Below are 25223 nucleotides of genomic sequence, written 5' to 3'. Positions count from 1 at the left end.
CGTGCTCTGGCGTGCACTGGCGTGCTCTGGCGTGCTCTGGCGTGCTCTGGCGTGCACTGGCGTGCTCTGGTGTGAATTGGCATGCTCTGACGTGCACTGGCGTGCTCTGGTGTGAATTGGCGTGCACTGGCGTGCACTGGCGTGCTCTGGCGTGCATTGACGTGCTCTGGCGTGCACTGGCGTGCTCTGGTGTGAATTGGCGTGCTCTGGTGTGAATTGGCGTGCTCTGGCGTGTACTGGCGTGCTCTGGAGTGCACTGGCGTGCTCTGGCGTGCATTGACGTGCTCTGGCGTGCACTGGCGTGCACTGGCGTGCTCTGGCGTTCACTGGCGTGCTCTGGCGTGCACTGGCGTGCTTTGGCGTGCACTGGCGTGCTCTGGAGTGAATTGGCGTGCTCTGGCGTGCATTGACGTGCTCTGGCGTGCACTGGCGTGGTCTGGCGTGAACTGGCATGCTCTGGCGTGCACTGAAGTTCTCTGGTGTGAATTGGAGTGCTCTGGCGTGCACTGGCGTGCTCTGGCGTGCACTGGCGTGCTCTGGCGTGCATTGACGTTCTCTGGCGTGCTCTGGCGTGCACTGGCGTGCGCTGGCGTGCACTGGCGTGCTCTGGCGTTCACTGGCGTGCTCTGGCGTGCACTGGCGTGCTTTGGCGTGCACTGGCGTGCTCTGGAGTGAATTGGCGTGCTCTGGCGTGCACTGGCGTGCTCTGGCGTGCCCTGCTATGCAGAACTCAAGTGCTTGACAATAGAAATCCACTACCCGACAATAGAACTCAAATAACTCGAATAATTTTTAAAAATTCAAGTGCTGTGATGTGCGTTTTTTTTTTACTTTTTGTTCATAATTTGCTCCATAAATTTATTGATTCAATAGACTTGAAATGGTGTATTGGACATTGATTTACACATCCTGTAATTAAAAAAAGGTTTCAACAAGTGAAAAAAATATTATAGCAACTTCAAGTGCTGAGCTGTTCTCTGCTGTGCTCAACCGTGCTCTGGCATGCTCTGGCGTGCATTGACGTGCTCTGGCGTGCACTGGCGTGCTCTGGCGTGCACTGGCGTGCTCTGGCGTGCATTGACGTGCTCTGGCGTGCACTGGCGTGCTCTGGCGTGAACTGGCATGCTCTGGCGTGCACTGAAGTGCTCTGGTGTGAATTGGAGTGCTCTGGCGTGCACTGGCGTGCTCTGGCGTGCACTGGCGTGCACTGGCGTGCACTGGCGTGCTCTGGCGTGCACTGGCGTGCTCTGGCGTGCTCTGCTATGCAGAACTCAAGTGCTTGACAATAGAAATCCACTACCCGACAATAGAACTCAAATAACTTGAATAATTTTTAAAAATTCAAGTGCTGTGATGTGCGTTTTTTTAAAACATTTTGTTCATAATTTGCTCTATAAATTTATTGATTCAATAGACTTGAAATGGTGTATTGGACATTGATTTACACATCCTGTAATTAAAAAAAGGTTTTAACAAGTGAAAAAAATATTATAGCAACTTCAAGTGCTGAGCTGTTCTCTGCTGTGCTCTGGCGTGCTCTGGCGTGCACTGGCGTGCTCTGGCGTGCACTGGCGTGCTCTGGCGTGCACTGGCGTGCTCTGGCGTGCACTGGCGTGCTCTGGCGTGCACTGGCGTGCTCTGGCGTGCACTGGCGTGCTCTGGCGTGCACTGGCGTGCTCTGGCGTGCTCTTGTGTGAATTGGCGTGCTATGACGTGCACTGGCGTGCTCTGGCGTGCTCTTGTGTGAATTGGCGTGCTATGACGTGCACTGGCGTGCTCTGGCGTGCATTGACGTGCTCTTGCGTGCACTGGCGTGCTCTGGCCTTGCACTGGCGTGCTCTGGTGTGAATTGGCGTGCTATGACGTGCACTGGCGTGCTCTGGCGTGTTTTGACGTGCTCTGGCGTGAACCGGCGTGCTCTGGCGTGCACTGAAGTTCTCTGGTGTGAATTGGAGCGCTCTTGCGTGCACTGGCATGCTCTGGCGTGCATTGACGTGCTCTGGCGTGCACTGGCGTACTCTGGCAAGCACTAGCGTGCACTGGCGTGCTCTGGCGTGCACTGGCGTGCTCTGGCGTGAATTGGCGTGCTCTGGCGTGCACTGGCATGCTCTGGGGTGCTCTGGTTTGAATTGGCGTACTCTGCCGTGCACTGGCGTGCTCTGGCGTGCATTGACGTGCTCTGGCGTGCTCTGGCGTGCACTGGCGTCCTCTGTCGTGCACTGGCGTGCTCTGGCGTGCACTGGCGTACTCTGGCGTGCACTGGCGTGCTCTGGCGTGCATTGGCGTGGTCTGGCGTGCACTGGCGTGCTCTGGCGTGCACTGGCGTGCTCTGGCGTGCACTGGCGTGCTCTGGCGTGCACTGGCGTGCTCTGGCGTGCACTGGCATGCTCTGGAGTGCACTGCGTGCTCTGGTGTAAATTTGCGTGCTCTGGCGTGCACTGGCGTGCTCTGGCGTGCTCTGCTATGCAGAACTCAAGTGCTTGACAATAGAAATCCACTATCCGACAATAGAGCTCAAATAACTTGAATAATTTTTAAAAATTCAAGTGCTGTGATGTGCGTTTTTCTAAAACTTGTTGTTCATGATTTGCTCTATAAATTTATTGATTCAATAGACTTGAAATGGTGTATTGGACATTGATTTACACATCCTGTAATTAAAAAATGATTTTAACAAGTAAAAAAAATATTATAGCAATTTCAAGTGCTGAGCTGTTCTCTGCTGTGCTCTACCGTGATCTGGCGTGCACTGGCGTGCTCTGGCATGCTTTGGCGTACATTGAAGTGCATTGGCGTTTACTGGCGTGCTCTGGCGTGCATTGACGTGCTCTGGCGTGCACTGGCGTGCTCTGGTGTGAATTGGCGTGCTGTGGCGTGCACTGGCGTGCTCTGGCGTGCATTGACGTGCTCTGGCGTGCACTGGCATGCTCTGGCGTGAACCGGCGTGCACTGGCATGCTCTGGTGTAAATTGGCGTGCTCTGGTGTGAATTTGCGGGCTCTGGCGTGTACTGGCGTGCTCTGCAGTGCACTGGCTTGCTCTGGCGTGCATTGACGGGCTCTTGCTTGCACTGGCGTGCTCTGGCGTGAACTGGCGTGCTTTGGCGTGCAGTGGCGTGCTCTGGTGTGAATTGGAGTGCACTGGCGTGCACTGGCGTGCTCTGGCGTGCTCTGGCGTGCTCTGGCGTGCACTGGCGTGCTCTGGCGTGCACTGGCGTGCTGTGGCGTGCACTGGCGTTCTCTGGCGTGCACTGGCGTGCTCTGGCGTGCACTGGCGTGCGCTGGCGTGCACTGGCCTGCTCTGGTGTGAATTGGCGTGCTCTGGCGTGCACTGGCGTGCTCTGGCGTGCTCTGGCGTGCTCTGGAGTGCACTGGCGTGCTCTGGCGTGCATTGACGTGCTCGGGCGTGCACTGGCGTACTCTGGTGTGCACTGGTGTGCTCTGGTGTGCACTGGCGTGCTCTGGCGTGCACTGGCATGCATTGACGTGCTCTGGCGTGCACTGGCGTGCTCTGGCGTGCTCTGCTATGCAGAACTCAAGTGCTTGACAATAGAAACCACTACCCGACAATAGAACTCAAATAACTTGAAAAATTTTTAAAAATTCAAGTGCTGTGATGTGCGTTTTTCTAAAACTTTTTGTTCATGATTTGCTCTATAAATTTATTGATTCAATAGACTTGAAATGGTGTATTGGACATTGATTCACACATCCTGTAATTAAAAAATGGTTTTAACAAGTGAAAAAAATATTATAGCAACTTCAAGTGCTGAGATGTTCTCTGCTGTGCTCTACCGTGCTCTGGCGTGCACTGGCGTGCTCTGGCGTGCTCTGGCGTGCATTGACGTGCTCTGGCGTGCACTGGCGTGCTCTGGCGTGCACTGGCGTGCTCTTGCGTGCATTGACGTGCTCTGGCGTGCACTGGCGTGCTCTGGTGTGAATTGGCGTGCTCTGGTGTGAATTGGCGTGCTCTGGCGTGTACTGGCGTGCTCTGGAGTGCACTGGCGTGCTCTGGCATTTATTGACGTGCTCTGGCGTGCACTGGCGTGCTATGGCGTGAATTGGAGTGCTCTGGCGTGCACAGGCGTGCTCTTGCGTGCTCTGGTTTGAATTGGCATACTCTGGCGTGCACTGGCGTGCTCTGGCGTGCATTGACGTTCTCTGGCGTGCACTGGCGTGCTCTGGCGTGCACTGGCGTACTCTGGCGTGCACTGGAGAGCTCTAGCGTGCACTGGAATGCTCTGGCGTGCATTGGCGTGCTCTGGCGTCCACTGGCTTGCTCTGGCGTGCACTTGCGTGCTCTGGCGTGCACTGGCGTGCTCTGGCGTGCTCTGCTATGCAGAACTCAAGTGCTTGACAATAGAAATCCACTACCCGACAATAGAACTCAAATAACTTGAATAATTTTTAAAAATTCAAGTGCTGTGATGTGCGTTTTTTTTAAACTTTTTGTTCATAATTTGCTCTATAAATTTATTGATTCAATAGACTTGAAATGGGGTATTGGACATTGATTTACACATCTTTTAATTAAAAAATGGTTTTAACAAGTGAAAAAAATATTATAGCAACTTCAAGTGCTGAGCTGTTCTCTGCTGTGCTCTGGCGTGCACTGGCGTGCGCTGGCGTGCGCTGGCGTGCTCTGGCGTGCACTGGCATGCTCTGGCGTGCACTGGCGTGCTCTGGCGTGCACTGGCGTGCTCTGGTGTGAATTGGCGTGCTCTGGCGTGCACTGGCGTGCTCTGGCGTGCATTGACGTGCTCTGGCGTGCACTGGCGTGCTCTGGCCTTGCACTGGCGTGCTGTGGTGTTAATTGGCGTGCTCTGGCGTGCACTGGCGTGCTCTGCCGTGCTCTGGCGTGCATTTACGTGCTCTGGCGTGCACTGGCGTGCTCTGGTGTGAATTGGCGTGCTCTGGTGTGAATTGGCGTGCTCTGGCGTGTACTGGCGTGCTCTGGCGTGCACTGGCGTGCTCTGGCGTTCATTGACGTGCTCTGGCGTGCACTGGCGTGCATGGACGTGCTCTGGCGTGCACTGGCGTGCTCTGGCGTGCACTGGCGTGCTCTGGTGTGAATTTGCGTGCTCTGGTGTGAATTGGCGTGCTCTGGCGTGTACTGGCGTGCTCTGGAGTGCACTGGCGTGCTCTGGCGTTCATTGACGTGCTCTGGCGTGCACTGGCGTGAACTGGCGTGAACTGGCGTGCTCTGGCGTGCACTGGCCTACTCTGGTGTGAATTGGAGTGCTCTGGCGTGCTCTGGCGTGCTCTGGTTTGAATTGGCGTACTCTGGCGTGCACTGGCGTGCATTGACGTGCTCTGGAGTGCACTGGCGTGCTCTGGCGTGCACTGGCGTGCTCTGGCGTGCTCTGCTATGCAGAACTCAAGTGCTTGACAATAGAAATCCACTACCCGACAATAGAACTCAAATAACTTGAATAATTTTTAAAAATTCAAGTGCTGTGATGTGCGTTTTTTTTTAACTTTTTGTTCATAATTTGCTCTATAAATTTATTGATTCAATAGACTTGAAATGGGGTATTGGACATTGATTTACACATCCTTTAATTAAAAAATGGTTTTAACAAGTGAAAAAAATATTATAGCAACTTCAAGTGCTGAGCTGTTCTCTGCTGTGCTCTGGCGTGCACTGGCGTGCTCTGGCGTGCACTGGCGTGCTCTGGCGTGCACTGGCGTGCTCTGGCGTGCACTGGCGTGCTCTGGCGTGCACTGGCGTGCTCTGGCGTGCACTGGCGTGCTCTGGCGTGCACTGGCGTGCTCTGGCGTGCATTGACGTGCTCTGGCGTGCACTGGCGTGCTCTGGCCTTGCACTGGCGTGCTGTGGTGTTAATTGGCGTGCTCTGGCGTGCACTGGCGTGCTCTGCCGTGCTCTGGCGTGCATTTACGTGCTCTGGCGTGCACTGGCGTGCTCTGGTGTGAATTGGCGTGCTCTGGTGTGAATTGGCGTGCTCTGGCGTGTACTGGCGTGCTCTGGCGTGCTCTGGCGTGCACTGGCGTGCTCTGGCGTGCACTGGCGTGCTCTGGTGTGCATTGGCGTGCTCTGGTGTGAATTGGCGTACTCTGGCGTGTACTGGCGTGCTCTGGCGTTCATTGACGTGCTCTGGCGTGCACTGGCGTGCTCTGGCGTGAACTGAAGTGCTCTGGCGTGCACTGGCCTACTCTGGTGTGAATTGGAGTGCTCTGGCGTGCTCTGGCGTGCTCTGGTTTGAATTGGCGTACTCTGGCGTGCACTGGCGTGCATTGACGTGCTCTGGCGTGCACTGGTGTGCTCTTGCGTGCACTGGCGTGCTCTTGCGTGCATTGACGTGCTCTGGCGTGCACTGGCGTGCTCTGGTGTGAATTGGCGTGCTCTGGTGTGAATTGGCGTGCTCTGGCGTGTACTGGCGTGCTCTGGAGTGCACTGGCGTGCTCTGGCATTCATTGACGTGCTCTGGCGTGCACTGGCGTGCTATGGCGTGAATTGGAGTGCTCTGGCGTGCACAGAAGTGCTCTGGCGTGCTCTGGTTTGAATTGGCGTACTCTGGCGTGCACTGGCGTGCTCTGGCGTGCATTGACGTTCTCTGGCGTGCACTGGCGTGCTCTGGCGTGCACTGGCGTACTCTGGCGTGCACTGGCGAGCTCTAGCGTGCACTGGCGTTCTCTGGCGTGCATTGGCGTGCTCTGGCGTGCACTGACGTGCTCTGGCGTGCTCTGGCGTGCACTGGCGTGCTCTGGCGTGCACTGGCGTGCTCTGGCGTGCACTGGCGTGCTCTGGCGTGCACTGGCGTGCTCTGGCGTGCACTGGCGTGCTCTGGCGTGCTCTGCTATGCAGAACTCAAGTGCTTGACAATAGAAATCCACTACCCGACAATAGAACTCAAATAACTTGAATAATTTTTAAAAATTCAAGTGCTGTGATGTGCGTTTTTTTTAAACTTTTTGTTCATAATTTGCTCTATAAATTTATTGATTCAATAGACTTGAAATGGGGTATTGGACATTGATTTACACATCCTTTAATTAAAAAATGGTTTTAACAAGTGAAAAAAATATTATAGCAACTTCAAGTGCTGAGCTGTTCTCTGCTGTGCTCTGCTGTGCTCTGGCGTGCACTGGCGTGCTCTGGCGTGCACTGGCGTGCTCTGGCGTGCACTGGCGTGCTCTGGCGTGCACTGGCGTGCTCTGGCGTGCACTGGCGTGCTCTGGCGTGCACTGGCGTGCTCTGGCGTGCACTGGCGTGCTCTGGCGTGCACTGGCGTGCTCTGGTGTAAATTGGCGTGCTTTGGCGTGCACTGGCGTGCTCTGGCGTGCATTGTCGTGCTCTGGCGTGCACTGGCGTGCTCTGGCCTTGCACTGGCGTGCTCTGGCGTGCACTGGCGTGCTCTGGTGTAAATTGGCGTGCTTTGGCGTGCACTGGCGTGCTCTGGCGTGCATTGTCGTGCTCTGGCGTGCACTGGCGTGCTCTGGCCTTGCACTGGCGTGCTCTGGTGTGAATTGGCGTGCTCCGGCGTGCACTGGCGTGCTCTGGCGTGCACTGGCGTGCATTGACGTGCTCTGGCGTGCACTGGCGTGCTCTGGTGTGAATTGGCGTGCTCTGGTGTGAATTGGCGTGCTCTGGCGTGCACTGGCGTGCTATTGCGTGAATTGGAGTGCTCTGGCGTGCACAGGCGTGCTCTGGCGTGCTCTGGTTTGAATTGGCGTACTCTGGCGTGCACTGGCGTGCTCTGGCGTGCATTGACGTTCTCTGGCGTGCACTGGCGTGCTCTGGCGTGCAGTGGCGTACTCTGGCGTGCACTGGCGAGCTCTAGCGTGCACTGGCGTTCTCTGGCGTGCATTGGCGTGCTCTGGCGTGCACTGGCGTGCTCTGGCGTGCATTGTCGTGCTCTGGCGTGCACTGGCGTGCTCTGGCCTTGCACTGGCGTGCTCTGGTGTGAATTGGCGTGCACTGGCGTGAACTGGCGTGAACTGGCGTGCTCTGGCGTGCACTGGCCTACTCTGGTGTGAATTGGAGTGATCTGGGGTGCTCTGGCGTGCTCTGGTTTGAATTGGCGTACTCTGGCGTGCACTGGCGTGCATTGACGTGCTCTGGAGTGCACTGGCGTGCTCTGGCGTGCACTGGCGTGCTCTGGCGTGCACTGGCGTGCTCTGGCGTGCTCTGGCGTGCTCTGGCGTGCACTGGCGTGCTCTGGCGTGCTCTGCTATGCAGAACTCAAGTGCTTGACAATAGAAATCCACTACCCGACAATAGAACTCAAATAACTTGAATAATTTTTAAAAATTCAAGTGCTGTGATGTGCGTTTTTTTTTAACTTTTTGTTCATAATTTGCTCTATAAATTTATTGATTCAATAGACTTGAAATGGGGTATTGGACATTGATTTACACATCCTTTAATTAAAAAATGGTTTTAACAAGTGAAAAAAATATTATAGCAACTTCAAGTGCTGAGCTGTTCTCTGCTGTGCTCTGGCGTGCACTGGCGTGCTCTGGCGTGCACTGGCGTGCTCTGGCGTGCACTGGCGTGCTCTGGCGTGCACTGGCGTGCTCTGGCGTGCACTGGCGTGCTCTGGCGTGCACTGGCGTGCTCTGGCGTGCACTGGCGTGCTCTAGCGTGCACTGGCGTGCTCTGGCGTGCACTGGCGTGCTCTGGCGTGCACTGGCGTGCTCTGGCGTGCACTGGCGTGCTCTGGCGTGCACTGGCGTGCTCTGGCGTGTACTGGCGTGCTCTGGCGTGCTCTGGCGTGCTCTGGCGTGCACTGGCGTGCTCTGGCGTGCATTGTAGTGCTCTGGCGTGCACTGGCGTGATCTGGCCTTGCACTGGCGTGCTCTGGTGTGAATTGGCGTGCTCTGGCGTGCACTGGCGTGCTCTGGCGTGCTCTGGCGTGCATGGACGTGCTCTGGCGTGCACTGGCGTGCTCTGGTGTGAATTGGCGTGCTCTGGTGTGAATTGGCGTGCTCTTGCGTGTACTGGCGTGCTCTGGAGTGCACTGGCGTGCTCTGGCGTTCATTGACGTGCTCTGGCGTGCACTGGCGTGAACTGGCGTGAACTGGCGTGCTCTGGCGTGCACTGGCCTACTTTGGTGTGAATTGGAGTGCTCTGGCGTGCTCTGGCGTGCTCTGGTTTGAATTGGCGTACTCTGGCGTGCACTGGCGTGCATTGACGTGCTCTGGAGTGCACTGGCGTGCTCTGGCGTGCACTGGCGTGCTCTGGCGTGCACTGGCGTGCTCTGGCGTGCTCTGGCGTGCTCTGGCGTGCACTGGCGTGCTCTGGCGTGCTCTGCTATACAGAACTCAAGTGCTTGACAATAGAAATCCACTACCCGACAATAGAACTCAAATAACTTGAATAATTTTCAAAAATTCAAGTGCTGTGATGTGCGTTTTTTTTTAACTTTTTGTTCATAATTTGCTCTATAAATTTATTGATTCAATAGACTTGAAATGGGGTATTGGACATTGATTTACACATCCTTTAATTAAAAAATGGTTTTAACAAGTGAAAAAAATATTATAGCAACTTCAAGTGCTGAGCTGTTCTCTGCTGTGCTCTGGCGTGCTCTGGCGTGCTCTGGCGTGCATTGACGTGCTCTGGCGTGCACTGGCGTGCTCTGGTGTGAATTGGCGTGCTCTGGTGTGAATTGGCGTACTCTGGCGTGTACTGGCGTGCTCTGGAGTGCACTGGCGTGCTCTGGCGTTCATTGACGTGCTCTGGCGTGCACTGGCGTGCTCTGGCGTGAACTGAAGTGCTCTGGCGTGCACTGGCCTACTCTGGTGTGAATTGGAGTGCTCTGGCGTGCTCTGGCGTGCTCTGGTTTGAATTGGCGTACTCTGGCGTGCACTGGCGTGCATTGACGTGCTCTGGCGTGCACTGGCGTGCTCTGGCGTGCACTGGCGTGCTCTTGCGTGCACTGGCGTGCTCTTGCGTGCATTGACGTGCTCTGGCGTGCACTGGCGTGCTCTGGTGTGAATTGGCGTGCTCTGGCGTGTACTGGCGTGCTCTGGAGTGCACTGGCGTGCTCTGGCATTCATTGACGTGCTCTGGCGTGCACTGGCGTGCTATGGCGTGAATTGTAGTGCTCTGGCGTGCACAGGCGTGCTCTGGCGTGCTCTGGTTTGAATTGGCGTACTCTGGCGTGCACTGGCGTGCTCTGGCGTGCATTGACGTTCTCTGGCGTGCACTGGCGTGCTCTGGCGTGCACTGGCGTACTCTGGCGTGCACTGGCGAGCTCTAGCGTGCACTGGCGTTCTCTGGCGTGCATTGGCGTGCTCTGGCGTGCACTGGCGTGCTCTGGCATGCACTGGCGTGCACTGGCGTGCACTGGCGTGCACTGGCGTGCACTGGCGTGCTCTGGCGTGCTCTGCTATGCAGAACTCAAGTGCTTGACAATAGAAATCCACTACCCGACAATAGAACTCAAATAACTTGAATAATTTTTAAAAATACAAGTGCTGTGATGTGCGTTTTTTTTAAACTTTTTGTTCATAATTTGCTCTATAAATTTATTGATTCAATAGACTTGAAATGGGGTATTGGACATTGATTTACACATCCTTTAATTAAAAAATGGTTTTAACAAGTGAAAAAAATATTATAGCAACTTCAAGTGCTGAGCTGTTCTCTGCTGTGCTCTGGCGTGCACTGGCGTGCTCTGGCGTGCACTGGCGTGCTCTGGCGTGCACTGGCGTGCTCTGGCGTGCACTGGCGTGCTCTGGCGTGCACTGGCGTGCTCTGGCGTGCACTAGCGTGCTCTGGCGTGCACTGGCGTGCTCTGGCGTGCACTGGCGTGCTCTGGTGTAAATTGGCGTGCTTTGGCGTGCACTGGCGTGCTCTGGCGTGCATTGTCGTGCTCTGGCGTGCACTGGCGTGCTCTGGCCTTGCACTGGCGTGCTCTGGTGTGAATTGGCGTGCTTTGGCGTGCACTGGCGTGCTCTGGCGTGCTCTGGCGTGCATTGACGTGCTCTGGCGTGCACTGGCGTGCTCTGGTGTGAATTGGCGTGCTCTGGTGTGAATTGGCGTGCTCTGGCGTGTACTGGCGTGCTCTGGAGTGCACTGGCGTGCTCTGGCGTTCATTGACGTGCTCTGGCGTGCACTGGCGTGAACTGGCGTGAACTGGCGTGCTCTGGCGTGCACTGGCCTACTCTGGTGTGAATTGGAGTGCTCTGGCAAGCTCTGGCGTGCTCTGGTTTGAATTGCCGTACTCTGGCGTGCACTGGCGTGCATTGACGTGCTCTGGAGTGCACTGGCGTGCTCTGGCGTGCACTGGCGTGCTCTGGCGTGCACTGGCGTGCTCTGGCGTGCACTGGCGTGCTCTGGCGTGCACTGGCGTGCTCTGGCGTGCACTGGCGTGCTCTGGCGTGCACTGGCGTGCTCTGGCGTGCACTGGCGTGCTCTGGCGTGCACTGGCGTGCTCTGGCGTGTACTGGCGTGCTCTGGTGTGAATTGGCGTGCTTTGGCGTGCACTGGCGTGCTCTGGCGTGCATTGTCGTGATCTGGCGTGCACTGGCGTGCTCTGGCTTTGCACTGGCGTGCTCTGGTGTGAATTGGAGTGCTCTGGCGTGCACTCGCGTGCTCTGGCGTGCTCTGGCGTGCACTGGCGTGCTCTGGCGTGCACTGGCGTGCTCTGGTGTGCATTGGCGTGCTCTGGTGTGAATTGGCGTACTCTGGCGTGTACTGGCGTGCTCTGGCGTTCATTGACGTGCTCTGGCGTGCACTGGCGTGCTCTGGCGTGAACTGAAGTGCTCTGGCGTGCACTGGCCTACTCTGGTGTGAATTGGAGTGCTCTGGCGTGCTCTGGCGTGCTCTGGTTTGAATTGGCGTACTCTGGCGTGCACTGGCGTGCATTGACGTGCTCTGGCGTGCACTGGTGTGCTCTTGCGTGCACTGGCGTGCTCTTGCGTGCATTGACGTGCTCTGGCGTGCACTGGCGTGCTCTGGTGTGAATTGGCGTGCTCTGGTGTGAATTGGCGTGCTCTGGCGTGTACTGGCGTGCTCTGGAGTGCACTGGCGTGCTCTGGCATTCATTGACGTGCTCTGGCGTGCACTGGCGTGCTATGGCGTGAATTGGAGTGCTCTGGCGTGCACAGAAGTGCTCTGGCGTGCTCTGGTTTGAATTGGCGTACTCTGGCGTGCACTGGCGTGCTCTGGCGTGCATTGACGTTCTCTGGCGTGCACTGGCGTGCTCTGGCGTGCACTGGCGTACTCTGGCGTGCACTGGCGAGCTCTAGCGTGCACTGGCGTTCTCTGGCGTGCATTGGCGTGCTCTGGCGTGCACTGACGTGCTCTGGCGTGCTCTGGCGTGCACTGGCGTGCTCTGGCGTGCACTGGCGTGCTCTGGCGTGCACTGGCGTGCTCTGGCGTGCACTGGCGTGCTCTGGCGTGCTCTGCTATGCAGAACTCAAGTGCTTGACAATAGAAATCCACTACCCGACAATAGAACTCAAATAACTTGAATAATTTTTAAAAATTCAAGTGCTGTGATGTGCGTTTTTTTTAAACTTTTTGTTCATAATTTGCTCTATAAATTTATTGATTCAATAGACTTGAAATGGGGTATTGGACATTGATTTACACATCCTTTAATTAAAAAATGGTTTTAACAAGTGAAAAAAATATTATAGCAACTTCAAGTGCTGAGCTGTTCTCTGCTGTGCTCTGCTGTGCTCTGGCGTGCACTGGCGTGCACTGGCGTGCTCTGGCGTGCACTGGCGTGCTCTGGCGTGCACTGGCGTGCTCTGGCGTGCACTGGCGTGCTCTGGCGTGCACTGGCGTGCTCTGGCGTGCACTGGCGTGCTCTGGCGTGCACTGGCGTGCTCTGGCGTGCACTGGCGTGCTCTGGTGTAAATTGGCGTGCTTTGGCGTGCACTGGCGTGCTCTGGCGTGCATTGTCGTGCTCTGGCGTGCACTGGCGTGCTCTGGCCTTGCACTGGCGTGCTCTGGCGTGCACTGGCGTGCTCTGGTGTAAATTGGCGTGCTTTGGCGTGCACTGGCGTGCTCTGGCGTGCATTGTCGTGCTCTGGCGTGCACTGGCGTGCTCTGGCCTTGCACTGGCGTGCTCTGGTGTGAATTGGCGTGCTCCGGCGTGCACTGGCGTGCTCTGGCGTGCACTGGCGTGCATTGACGTGCTCTGGCGTGCACTGGCGTGCTCTGGTGTGAATTGGCGTGCTCTGGTGTGAATTGGCGTGCTCTGGCGTGCACTGGCGTGCTATTGCGTGAATTGGAGTGCTCTGGCGTGCACAGGCGTGCTCTGGCGTGCTCTGGTTTGAATTGGCGTACTCTGGCGTGCACTGGCGTGCTCTGGCGTGCATTGACGTTCTCTGGCGTGCACTGGCGTGCTCTGGCGTGCAGTGGCGTACTCTGGCGTGCACTGGCGAGCTCTAGCGTGCACTGGCGTTCTCTGGCGTGCATTGGCGTGCTCTGGCGTGCACTGGCGTGCTCTGGCGTGCATTGTCGTGCTCTGGCGTGCACTGGCGTGCTCTGGCCTTGCACTGGCGTGCTCTGGTGTGAATTGGCGTGCACTGGCGTGAACTGGCGTGAACTGGCGTGCTCTGGCGTGCACTGGCCTACTCTGGTGTGAATTGGAGTGATCTGGGGTGCTCTGGCGTGCTCTGGTTTGAATTGGCGTACTCTGGCGTGCACTGGCGTGCATTGACGTGCTCTGGAGTGCACTGGCGTGCTCTGGCGTGCACTGGCGTGCTCTGGCGTGCACTGGCGTGCTCTGGCGTGCTCTGGCGTGCTCTGGCGTGCACTGGCGTGCTCTGGCGTGCTCTGCTATGCAGAACTCAAGTGCTTGACAATAGAAATCCACTACCCGACAATAGAACTCAAATAACTTGAATAATTTTTAAAAATTCAAGTGCTGTGATGTGCGTTTTTTTTTAACTTTTTGTTCATAATTTGCTCTATAAATTTATTGATTCAATAGACTTGAAATGGGGTATTGGACATTGATTTACACATCCTTTAATTAAAAAATGGTTTTAACAAGTGAAAAAAATATTATAGCAACTTCAAGTGCTGAGCTGTTCTCTGCTGTGCTCTGGCGTGCACTGGCGTGCTCTGGCGTGCACTGGCGTGCTCTGGCGTGCACTGGCGTGCTCTGGCGTGCACTGGCGTGCTCTGGCGTGCACTGGCGTGCTCTGGCGTGCACTGGCGTGCTCTAGCGTGCACTGGCGTGCTCTGGCGTGCACTGGCGTGCTCTGGCGTGCACTGGCGTGCTCTGGCGTGCACTGGCGTGCTCTGGCGTGTACTGGCGTGCTCTGGCGTGCTCTGGCGTGCTCTGGCGTGCACTGGCGTGCTCTGGCGTGCATTGTAGTGCTCTGGCGTGCACTGGCGTGATCTGGCCTTGCACTGGCGTGCTCTGGTGTGAATTGGCGTGCTCTGGCGTGCACTGGCGTGCTCTGGCGTGCTCTGGCGTGCATGGACGTGCTCTGGCGTGCACTGGCGTGCTCTGGTGTGAATTGGCGTGCTCTGGTGTGAATTGGCGTGCTCTTGCGTGTACTGGCGTGCTCTGGAGTGCACTGGCGTGCTCTGGCGTTCATTGACGTGCTCTGGCGTGCACTGGCGTGAACTGGCGTGAACTGGCGTGCTCTGGCGTGCACTGGCCTACTTTGGTGTGAATTGGAGTGCTCTGGCGTGCTCTGGCGTGCTCTGGTTTGAATTGGCGTACTCTGGCGTGCACTGGCGTGCATTGACGTGCTCTGGAGTGCACTGGCGTGCTCTGGCGTGCACTGGCGTGCTCTGGCGTGCACTGGCGTGCTCTGGCGTGCTCTGGCGTGCTCTGGCGTGCACTGGCGTGCTCTGGCGTGCTCTGCTATACAGAACTCAAGTGCTTGACAATAGAAATCCACTACCCGACAATAGAACTCAAATAACTTGAATAATTTTCAAAAATTCAAGTGCTGTGATGTGCGTTTTTTTTTAACTTTTTGTTCATAATTTGCTCTATAAATTTATTGATTCAATAGACTTGAAATGGGGTATTGGACATTGATTTACACATCCTTTAATTAAAAAATGGTTTTAACAAGTGAAAAAAATATTATAGCAACTTCAAGTGCTGAGCTGTTCTCTGCTGTGCTCTGGCGTGCACTGGCGTGCTCTGGCGTGCATTGACGTGCTCTGGCGTGCACTGGCGTGCTCTGGTGTGAATTGGCGTGCTCTGGTGTGAATTGGCGTACTCTGGCGTGTACTGGCGTGCTCTGGAGTGCACTGGCGTGCTCTGGCGTTCATTGACGTGCTCTGGCGTGCACTGGCGTGCTCTGGCGTGAACTGAAGTGCTCTGGCGTGCACTGGCCTACTCTGGTGTGAATTGGAGTGCTCTGGCGTGCTCTGGCGTGCTCTGGTTTGAATTGGCGTACTCTGGCGTGCTCTTGCGTGCATTGACGTGCTCTGGCGTGCACTGGCGTGCTCTGGTGTGAATTGGCGTGCTCTGGCGTGTACTGGCGTGCTCTGGAGTGCACTGGCGTGCTCTGGCATTCATTGACGTGCTCTGGCGTGCACTGGCGTGCTATGGCGTGAATTGTAGTGCTCTGGCGTGCACAGGCGTGCTCTGGCGTGCTCTGGTTTGAATTGGCGTACTCTGGCGTGCACTGGCGTGCTCTGGCGTGCATTGACGTTCTCTGGCGTGCACTGGCGTGCTCTGGCGTGCACTGGCGTACTCTGGCGTGCACTGGCGAGCTCTAGCGTGCACTGGCGTTCTCTGGCGTGCATTGGCGTGCTCTGGCGTGCACTGGCGTGCACTGGCGTGCTCTGGCATGCACTGGCGTGCACTGGCGTGCACTGGCGTGCACTGGCGTGCTCTGGCGTGCTCTGCTATGCAGAACTCAAGTGCTTGACAATAGAAATCCACTACCCGACAATAGAACTCAAATAACTTGAATAATTTTTAAAAATACAAGTGCTGTGATGTGCGTTTTTTTTAAACTTTTTGTTCATAATTTGCTCTATAAATTTATTGATTCAATAGACTTGAAATGGGGTATTGGACATTGATTTACACATCCTTTAATTAAAAAATGGTTTTAACAAGTGAAAAAAATATTATAGCAACTTCAAGTGCTGAGCTGTTCTCTGCTGTGCTCTGGCGTGCACTGGCGTGCTCTGGCGTGCACTGGCGTGCTCTGGCGTGCACTGGCGTGCTCTGGCGTGCACTGGCGTGCTCTGGCGTGCACTAGCGTGCTCTGGCGTGCACTGGCGTGCTCTGGCGTGCACTGGCGTGCTCTGGTGTAAATTGGCGTGCTTTGGCGTGCACTGGCGTGCTCTGGCGTGCATTGTCGTGCTCTGGCGTGCACTGGCGTGCTCTGGCCTTGCACTGGCGTGCTCTGGTGTGAATTGGCGTGCTTTGGCGTGCACTGGCGTGCTCTGGCGTGCTCTGGCGTGCATTGACGTGCTCTGGCGTGCACTGGCGTGCTCTGGTGTGAATTGGCGTGCTCTGGTGTGAATTGGCGTGCTCTGGCGTGTACTGGCGTGCTCTGGAGTGCACTGGCGTGCTCTGGCGTTCATTGACGTGCTCTGGCGTGAACTGGCGTGAACTGGCGTGCTCTGGCGTGCACTGGCCTACTCTGGTGTGAATTGGAGTGCTCTGGCAAGCTCTGGCGTGCTCTGGTTTGAATTGCCGTACTCTGGCGTGCACTGGCGTGCATTGACGTGCTCTGGAGTGCACTGGCGTGCTCTGGCGTGCACTGGCGTGCTCTGGCGTGCACTGGCGTGCTCTGGCGTGCTCTGGCGTGCTCTGGCGTGCACTGGCGTGCTCTGGCGTGCTCTGCTATGCAGAACTCAAGTGCTTGACAATAGAAATCCACTACCCGACAATAGAACTCAAATAACTTGAATAATTTTTAAAAATTCAAGTGCTGTGATGTGCGTTTTTTTTTACTTTTTGTTCATAATTTGCTCTATAAATTTATTGATTCAATAGACTTGAAATGGGGTATTGGACATTGATTTACACATCCTTTAATTAAAAAATGGTTTTAACAAGTGAAAAAAATATTATAGCAACTTCAAGTGCTGAGCTGTTCTCTGCTGTGCTCTGGCGTGCACTGGCATGCTCTGGCGTGCACTGGCGTGCTCTGGTGTGAATTGGCGTGCATTGTCGTGCTCTGGCGTGCACTGGCGTGCTCTGGCCTTGCACTGGCGTGCTCTGGTGTGAATTGGAGTGCTCTGGCGTGCACTGGCGTGCTCTGGCGTGCTCTGGCGTGCATTGACGTGCTCTGGCGTGCACTGGCGTGCTCTGGTGTGAATTGGCGTGCTCTGGTGTGAATTGGCGTACTCTGGCGTGTACTGGCGTGCTCTGGAGTGCACTGGCGTGCTCTGGCGTTCATTGACGTGCTCTGGCGTGCACTGGCGTGCTCTGGCGTGAACTGAAGTGCTCTGGCGTGCACTGGCCTACTCTGGTGTGAATTGGAGTGCTCTGGCGTGCTCTGGCGTGCTCTGGTTTGAATTGGCGTACTCTGGCGTGCACTGGCGTGCATTGACGTGCTCTGGCGTGCACTGGCGTGCTCTGGCGTGCACTGGCGTGCTCTGGCGTGCACTGGCGTGCTCTGGCGTGCTCTGGCGTGCTCTGGCGTGCACTGGCGTGCTCTGGCGTGCTCTGCTATGCAGAACTCAAGTGCTTGACAATAGATATCCACTACCCGACAATAAAACTCAAATAACTTGAATAATTTTTAAAAATTCAAGTGCTGTGATATGCGTTTTTTTAAAACTTTTTGTTCATAATTTGCTCTATAAATTTATTGATTCAATAGACTTGAAATGGTGTATTGGACATTGATTTACACATCCTGTAATTAAAAAATGGTTTTAACAAGTGAAAAAAATATTATAGCAACTTCAAGTGCTGAGCTGTTCTCTGCTGTGCTCTGGCGTGCTCTGGCGTGCACTGGCGTAATCTGGTGTGAATTGGAGTGCTCTGGCGTGCACTGGCGTGCTCTGGCGTGCTCTAGTTTGAATTGGCGTACTCTGGCGTGCACTGGCGTGCTCTGGCATGCACTGGCGTGCCCTGGCGTGCATTGACGTTCTCTGGCGTGCACTGGCGTGCTCTGGCATGCACTGGCGTGCTCTGGCATGCACTGGCGTGCTCTGGCGTGCACTGGCGTGCTCTGGTGTGCACTGGCGTGCTCTGGCGTGCACTGGCGTGCTCTGGAGTGCACTGCATGCTCTGGTGGGAATTGGCGTGCTTTGGCGTGCTCTGCTATGCAGAACTCAAGTGCTTGACAAAAGAAATCCACTACCCGACAATAGAACTCAAATAACTTGAATAATTTTTAAAAATTCAAGTGCTGTGATTTGCGTTTTCTAAAACTTTTTGTTCATGATTTGCTCTATAAATTTATTGATTCAATTGACTTGAAATGGTGTATTGGACATTGATTTACACATCCTGTAATTAAAAAATGGTTTTAACAAGTGAAAAAAATATTATAGCAACTTCAAGTGCTGAGCTGTTCTCTGCTGTGCTCTACCGTGCTCTGGCGTGCACTGGCGTGCTCTGGCGTGCTCTGGCGTACATTGACGTGCTCTGGCGTGCACTGGCGTGCACTAAGGTGCTCTGGCGTGCATTGACGTGCACTGGCGTGCACTGGCGTGCTCTGGCGTGCACTGGCGTGCTCTGGCGTGCACTGGCGTGCTCTGGCGTGAACTGGCGTGCTCTGGCGTGCACTTGCGTGCTCTGGCGTGCACTTGCGTGCTCTGGCGTGCATTAGCGTGCTCTGTCGTGCACTGGCATGCTCTGGCGTGCACTGGCGTGCTCTGGCGTGCACTGGCGTGCTCTGTCGTGCTCTGGCGTGCTCTGTCGTGCACTGGCGTTCTGTGGCATACACTGGCGTGCTCTGGCGTGCACTGGCCTGCTCTGGCGTGCACTGGCGTGCTCTGGGGTGAATTGGCGTGCTCTGGTGTGCATTGACGTGCTCTGGCGTGCACTGGCCTGCTCTGGTGTGAATTGGCGTGCTCTGGTGTGAATTGGCTTGCTCTGGCGTGTACTGGCGTGCTCTGCTGTGCTCTACCGTGCTCTGGCGTGCACTGGCGTGCTCTGGCGTGCTCTGGCCTGCTCTGGCCTGCTTTGGCGTGCACTGGCGTGCTCTGGTGTGCACTGGCGTGCTCTGGCGTGCATTGGCGTGCTCTGGGGTGAATTGGCGTGCTCTGGCGTGCACTGGCATGAACTGCAAAACACTGCGTGCTCTGGTGTGAATTGGCGTGCTCTGGCGTGCACTGGCGTGCTCTGCTATGCAGAACTCAAGTGCTTGACAATAGAAATCCACTACCCGACAATAGAACTCAAATAACTTGAATAATTTTTAAAAATTCAAGAGCTGTGATGTGCGTTTTTCTAAAAAATTTTGTTCATGATTTGCTCTACAAATTTATTGATTCAATAAACTTGAAATGGTGTATTGGACATTGATTTACACATCCTGTAATTAAAAAATGGTTTTAACAAGTGAAAAAAATATTATAGCAACTTCAAGTGCTGAGCTGTTCTCTGCTGTGCTCTACCGTGCTCTGGCGTGCACTGGCGTACTCTGGCGTGCTCTGGCGTGCATTGACGTGCTCTGGCGTGCATTGACGTGCTGTGGCGTGCACTGGCGTGCTCTGGCGTGCATTGACGTGCTCTGGCGTGCACTGGCGTGCTCTGGTGTGAATTGGCGTGTTCTGGTTTGAATTGGCGTGCTCTGGCGTGTACTGGCGTGCTCTGGAGTGCACTGGCTTGCTCTGGCGTGCATTGACGTGCTCTGGCGTGCACTGGCGTGCTCTGGCGTAAACTGACGTACACCCTGTAATTAAAAAAAGGTTTAAACAAGTGAAAAAAATATTATAAACTTCAAGTGCTGTGCTGTTCTCTGCTGTGCTCTGGCGTACTCTGGCGTGCATTGACGTGTTCTGGAGTGCACTGGCGTGCTCTTGCGTGCACTGGCGTGCTCTGGCGTGCACTGGCGTGCTCTGGCGTGCACTGGCGTGCTCTGGCATGCACTGGCGTGCTCTGGCGTGCACTGGCGTGCTCTGGCGTGCTCTGCTATGCAGAACTCAAGTGCTTGACAATAGAAATCCACTACCCGACAATAGAACTCAAATAACTTGAATAATTTTTAAAATTCAAGTGCTGTGATGTGCGTTTTTCTAAAACTTTTTGTTCATGATTTGCTCTATAAATTTATTGATTCAATAGACTTGAAATGGTGTTTTGGACATTGATTAATTAAAACATGGTTTTAACGAGTGAAAAAAATATTATAGCAACTTCAAGTGCTGAGCTGTTTTCTGCTGTGCTCTGGCGTGCTCTTGCGTGCTCTGGCGTGCTCTGGCGTGAACTGGCGTGCTCTGGCGTGCACTGGCGTGCTCTGGCGTGCACTGGCGTGCTCTGGCGTGCTCTGGCGTGCTCTGGCGTGCACTGGCGTGCTCTGGTGTGAATTGGCATGCTCTGACGTGCACTGGCGTGCACTGGCGTGCTCTGGTGTGAATTGGCGTGCTCTGGCGTGCACTGGCGTGCTCTGGCGTGCATTGACGTGCTCTGGCGTGCACTGGCGTGCTCTGGTGTGAATTGGCGTGCTCTGGTGTGAATTGGCGTGCTCTGGCGTGTACTGGCGTGCTCTGGAGTGCACTGGCGTGCTCTGGCGTGCATTGACGTGCTCTGGCGTGCACTGGCGTGCTCTGGCGTGAACTGGCATGCTCTGGCGTGCACTGAAGTTCTCTGGTGTGAATTGGAGTGCTCTGGCGTGCACTGGCGTGCTCTGGCGTGCACTGGCGTGCTCTGGCGTGCATTGACGTTCTCTGGCGTGCTCTGGCGTGCACTGGCGTGCGCTGGCGTGCACTGGCGTGCTCTGGCGTTCACTGGCGTGCTCTAGCGTGCACTGGCGTGCTTTGGCGTGCACTGGCGTGCTCTGGAGTGAATTGGCGTGCTCTGGCGTGCACTGGCGTGCTCTGGCGTGCCCTGCTATGCAGAACTCAAGTGCTTGACAATAGAAATCCACTACCCGACAATAGAACTCAAATAACTCGAATAATTTTTAAAAATTCAAGTGCTGTGATGTGCGTTTTTTTTTTACTTTTTGTTCATAATTTGCTCCATAAATTTATTGATTCAATAGACTTGAAATGGTGTATTGGACATTGATTTACACATCCTGTAATTAAAAAAAGGTTTCAACAAGTGAAAAAAATATTATAGCAACTTCAAGTGCTGAGCTGTTCTCTGCTGTGCTCAACCGTGCTCTGGCGTGCTCTGGCGTGCATTGACGTGCTCTGGCGTGCACTGGCGTGCTCTGGCGTGCACTGGCGTGCTCTGGCGTGCATTGACGTGCTCTGGCGTGCACTGGCGTGCTCTGGCGTGAACTGGCATGCTCTGGCGTGCACTGAAGTGCTCTGGTGTGAATTGGAGTGCTCTGGCGTGCACTGGCGTGCTCTGGCGTGCTCTGCTATGCAGAACTCAAGTGCTTGACAATAGAAATCCACTACCTGACAATAGAACTCAAATAACTCGAATAATTTTTAAAAATTCAAGTGCTGTGATGTGCGTTTTTTTTTAACTTTTTGTTCATAATTTGTTCTATAAGTTTATTGATTCAATAGACTTGAAATGGTGTATTGGACATTGATTTACACATCCTGTAATTAAAAAAAGGTTTCAACAAGTGAAAAAAATATTATAGCAACTTCAAGTGCTGAGCTGTTCTCTGCTCTGCCCAACTGTGCTCTGGCGTGCTCTGGCGTGCATTGACGTGCTCTGGCGTGCACTGGCGTGCTCTAGCGTGCTCTGGCGTGCTCTGGCGTGCATTGACGTGCTCTGGTGTGAATTGGCGTGCTCTGGCGTGTACTGGCGTGCTCTGGAGTGCACTGGCGTGCTCTGGCGTGCATTGACGTGCTCTGGCGTGCACTGGCGTGCTCTGGCGTGCATTGACGTTCTCTGGCGTGCTCTGGCGTGCACTGGCGTGCTCTGGCGTGCACTGGCGTGCTCTGGCGTTCACTGGCGTGCTCTGGCGTGCACTGGCGTGCTTTGGCGTGCACTGGCGTGCTCTGGCGTGAATTGGCGTGCTCTGGCGTGCACTGGCGTGCTCTGGCGTGCTCTGCTATGCAGAACTCAAGTGCTTGACAATAGAAATCCACTACCCGACAATAGAACTCAAATAACTCGAATAATTTTTAAAAATTCAAGTGCTGTGATGTGCGTTTTTTTTTTACTTTTTGTTCATAATTTGCTCCATAAATTTATTGATTCAATAGACTTGAAATGGTGTATTGGACATTGATTTACACATCCTGTAATTAAAAAAAGGTTTCAACAAGTGAAAAAAATATTATAGCAACTTCAAGTGCTGAGCTGTTCTCTGCTGTGCTCAACCGTGCTCTGGCGTGCTCTGCTGTGCACTGGCGTGCTCTTGCGTGCACTGGCGTGCTCTGGCGTGCATTGACGTGCTCTGGCGTGCACTGGCGTGCTCTGGCGTGAACTGGCATGCTCTGGCGTGCATTGAAGTGCTCTGGTGTGAATTGGAGTGCTCTGGCGTGCACTGGCGTGCTCTGGCGTGCTCTGCTATGCAGAACTCAAGTGCTTGACAATAGAAATCCACTACCTGACAATAGAACTCAAATAACTCGAATAATTTTTAAAAATTCAAGTGCTGTGATGTGCGTTTTTTTTTAACTTTTTGTTCATAATTTGCTCTATAAGTTTATTGATTCAATAGACTTGAAATGGTGTATTGGACATTGTTTTACACATCCTGTAATTAAAAAAAGGTTTCAAAAAGTCAAAAAAATATTATAGCAACTTCAAGTGCTGAGCTGTTCTCTGCTCTGCTCAACTGTGCTCTGGCGTGCTCTGGCGTGCATTGACGTGCTCTGGCGAGCACTGGCGTGCTCTGGCGTGTACTGGCGTGCTCTGGCGTGCACTGGCGTGCTTTGGCGTGCACTGGCGTGCTGTGGCGTACATTGACGTGCTCTGGCGTGCACTGGCTTGCTCTGGCGTGCATTGACGTGCTCTGGCGTGCACTGGCGTGCTCTGGCGTGCATTGACGTGCTCTGGCGTTCACTGGCGTGCTCTGGCGTGCACTGAAGTGCTCTGGTGTGAATTGGAGTGCTCTGGCGTGCACTGGCGTAATCTGGCGTGCATTGACGTGCTCTGGCGTGCACTGGCGTACTCTGGAGTGCACTGGCGTGCTCTGGCGTGAACTGGCGTGCTCTGGCGTGCACTGGCGTGCTCTGGTGTGAATTGGAGTGCTCTGGCAAGCACTGGCGTGCTCTGGCGTGCTCTGGTTTGAATTGGCGTACTCTGGCGTGCACTGGCGTGCTCTGGCGTGCTCTGCTATGCAGAACTCAAGTGCTTGAAAATAGAAATCCACTACCCGACATTAGAACTCAAATAACTTGAATAATTTTTAAAATTCAAGTGCTGTGATGTGCGTTTTTCTAAAACTTTTTGTTCATGATTTGCTTTATAAATTTATTGATTCAATAGACTTTAAATGGTGTATTGGACATTGATTAATTAAAAAATGGTTTTAACGAGTGAAAAAAATATTATAGCAACTTCAAGTGCTGAGCTGTTTTCTGCTGTGCTCTACCATGCTCTGGCGTGCTCTGGCGTGCTCTGGTGTGAATTGGCGTGCTCTGGTGTGAATTGGCGTGCTCTGGCGTGTACTGGCATGCTCTGGAGTGCACTGGCGTGCTCTGGCGTTCATTGACGTGCTCTGGCGTGCACTGGCGTGCTCTTGCGTGAACTGGCGTGCTCTGGCGTGCACTGGCGTGCTAAGGTGTGAATTGAAGTGCTCTGGCGTGCACTGGCGTGCTCTGGTTTGAAATGGCGTACTCTGGCGTGCACTGGCGTGCTCTGGCGTGCACTGGCGTGCTCTGGCGTGCACTGGCGTGCATTGGCGTGCTCTGGCGTGCATTGGCGTGCACTGGCGTGCATTGGCGTGCTCTGGCGTGCACTGGCGTGCTCTGGCGTTCATTGGCGTGCATTGGCGTGCACTGACGTTCTCTGGCGTGCATTGGCGTGCACTAACGTGCTCTGGCGTGAACTGGCGTGCACTGAAGTGCTCTGGTGTGAATTGGAGTATTCTGGCGTGCACTGTCGTGCTCTGGCGTGCATTGACGTGCTCTGGCGTGCACTGGCTTGCACTGGCGTGCACTGGCGTGCACTGGCGTGCTCTGGCGTGCACTGGCGTGCTCTGGCGTGCTCTGCTATGCAGAACTCAAGTGCTTGACAATAGAAATCCACTACCCGACAATAGAACTCAAATAACTTGAATAATTTTTAAAAATTCAAGTGCTGTGATGTGCGTTTTTTTAAAACATTTTGTTCATAATTTGCTCTATAAATTTATTGATTCAATAGACTTGAAATGGTGTATTGGACATTGTTTTACACATCCTGTAATTAAAAAAAGGTTTCAAAAAGTCAAAAAAATATTATAGCAACTTCAAGTGCTGAGCTGTTCTCTGCTCTGCTCAACTGTGCTCTGGCGTGCTCTGGCGTGCATTGACGTGCTCTGGCGAGCACTGGCGTGCTCTGGCGTGTACTGGCGTGCTCTGGCGTGCACTGGCGTGCTTTGGCGTGCACTGGCGTGCTGTGGCGTACATTGACGTGCTCTGGCGTGCACTGGCTTGCTCTGGCGTGCATTGACGTGCTCTGGCGTGCACTGGCGTGCTCTGGCGTGCATTGACGTGCTCTGGCGTTCACTGGCGTGCTCTGGCGTGCACTGGCGTGCTCTGGCGTGCTCTGCTATGCAGAACTCTAGTGCTTGACAATAGAAATCCACTACCCGACAATAGAACTCAAATAACTTGAATAATTTTTTAAATTCAAGTGCTGTGATGTGCGTTTTTCTAAAACTTTTTGTTCATGATTTGCTCTATAAATTTATTGATTCAATAGACTTGAAATGGTGTATTTGACATTGATTAATTAAAAAATGGTTTTAACAAGTGAAAAAAATATTATAGCAACTTCAAGTGCTGAGCTGTTTTTTGCTGTGCTCTACCGTGCTCTGGCGTGCACTGGCGTGCTCTGGCGTGCTCTGGCGTGCATTAACGTGCTCTGGCGTGCACTGGCGTGCTCTGGCGTGCTCTGGCGTGCACTGGCGTGCACTGGCGTGCAATGACGTGCTCTGGCGTGCACTGGCGTGCTCTGGTGTGAATTGGCGTGCTCTGGTGTGAATTGGCGTGCTCTGGCGTGTACTGGCGTGCTCTGGAGTGCACTGGCGTGCTCTGGCGTTCATTGACGTGCTCTGGCGTGCACTG

Source organism: Daphnia pulicaria, chromosome 4 (genome assembly GCF_021234035.1).
Source record: "Daphnia pulicaria isolate SC F1-1A chromosome 4, SC_F0-13Bv2, whole genome shotgun sequence".
NCBI classification, from domain to species: Eukaryota; Metazoa; Arthropoda; class Branchiopoda; order Diplostraca; family Daphniidae; genus Daphnia; species Daphnia pulicaria.
The sequence above is the reverse complement of the archived record's forward strand: the minus strand, read 5'-3'. Positions refer to the sequence as shown.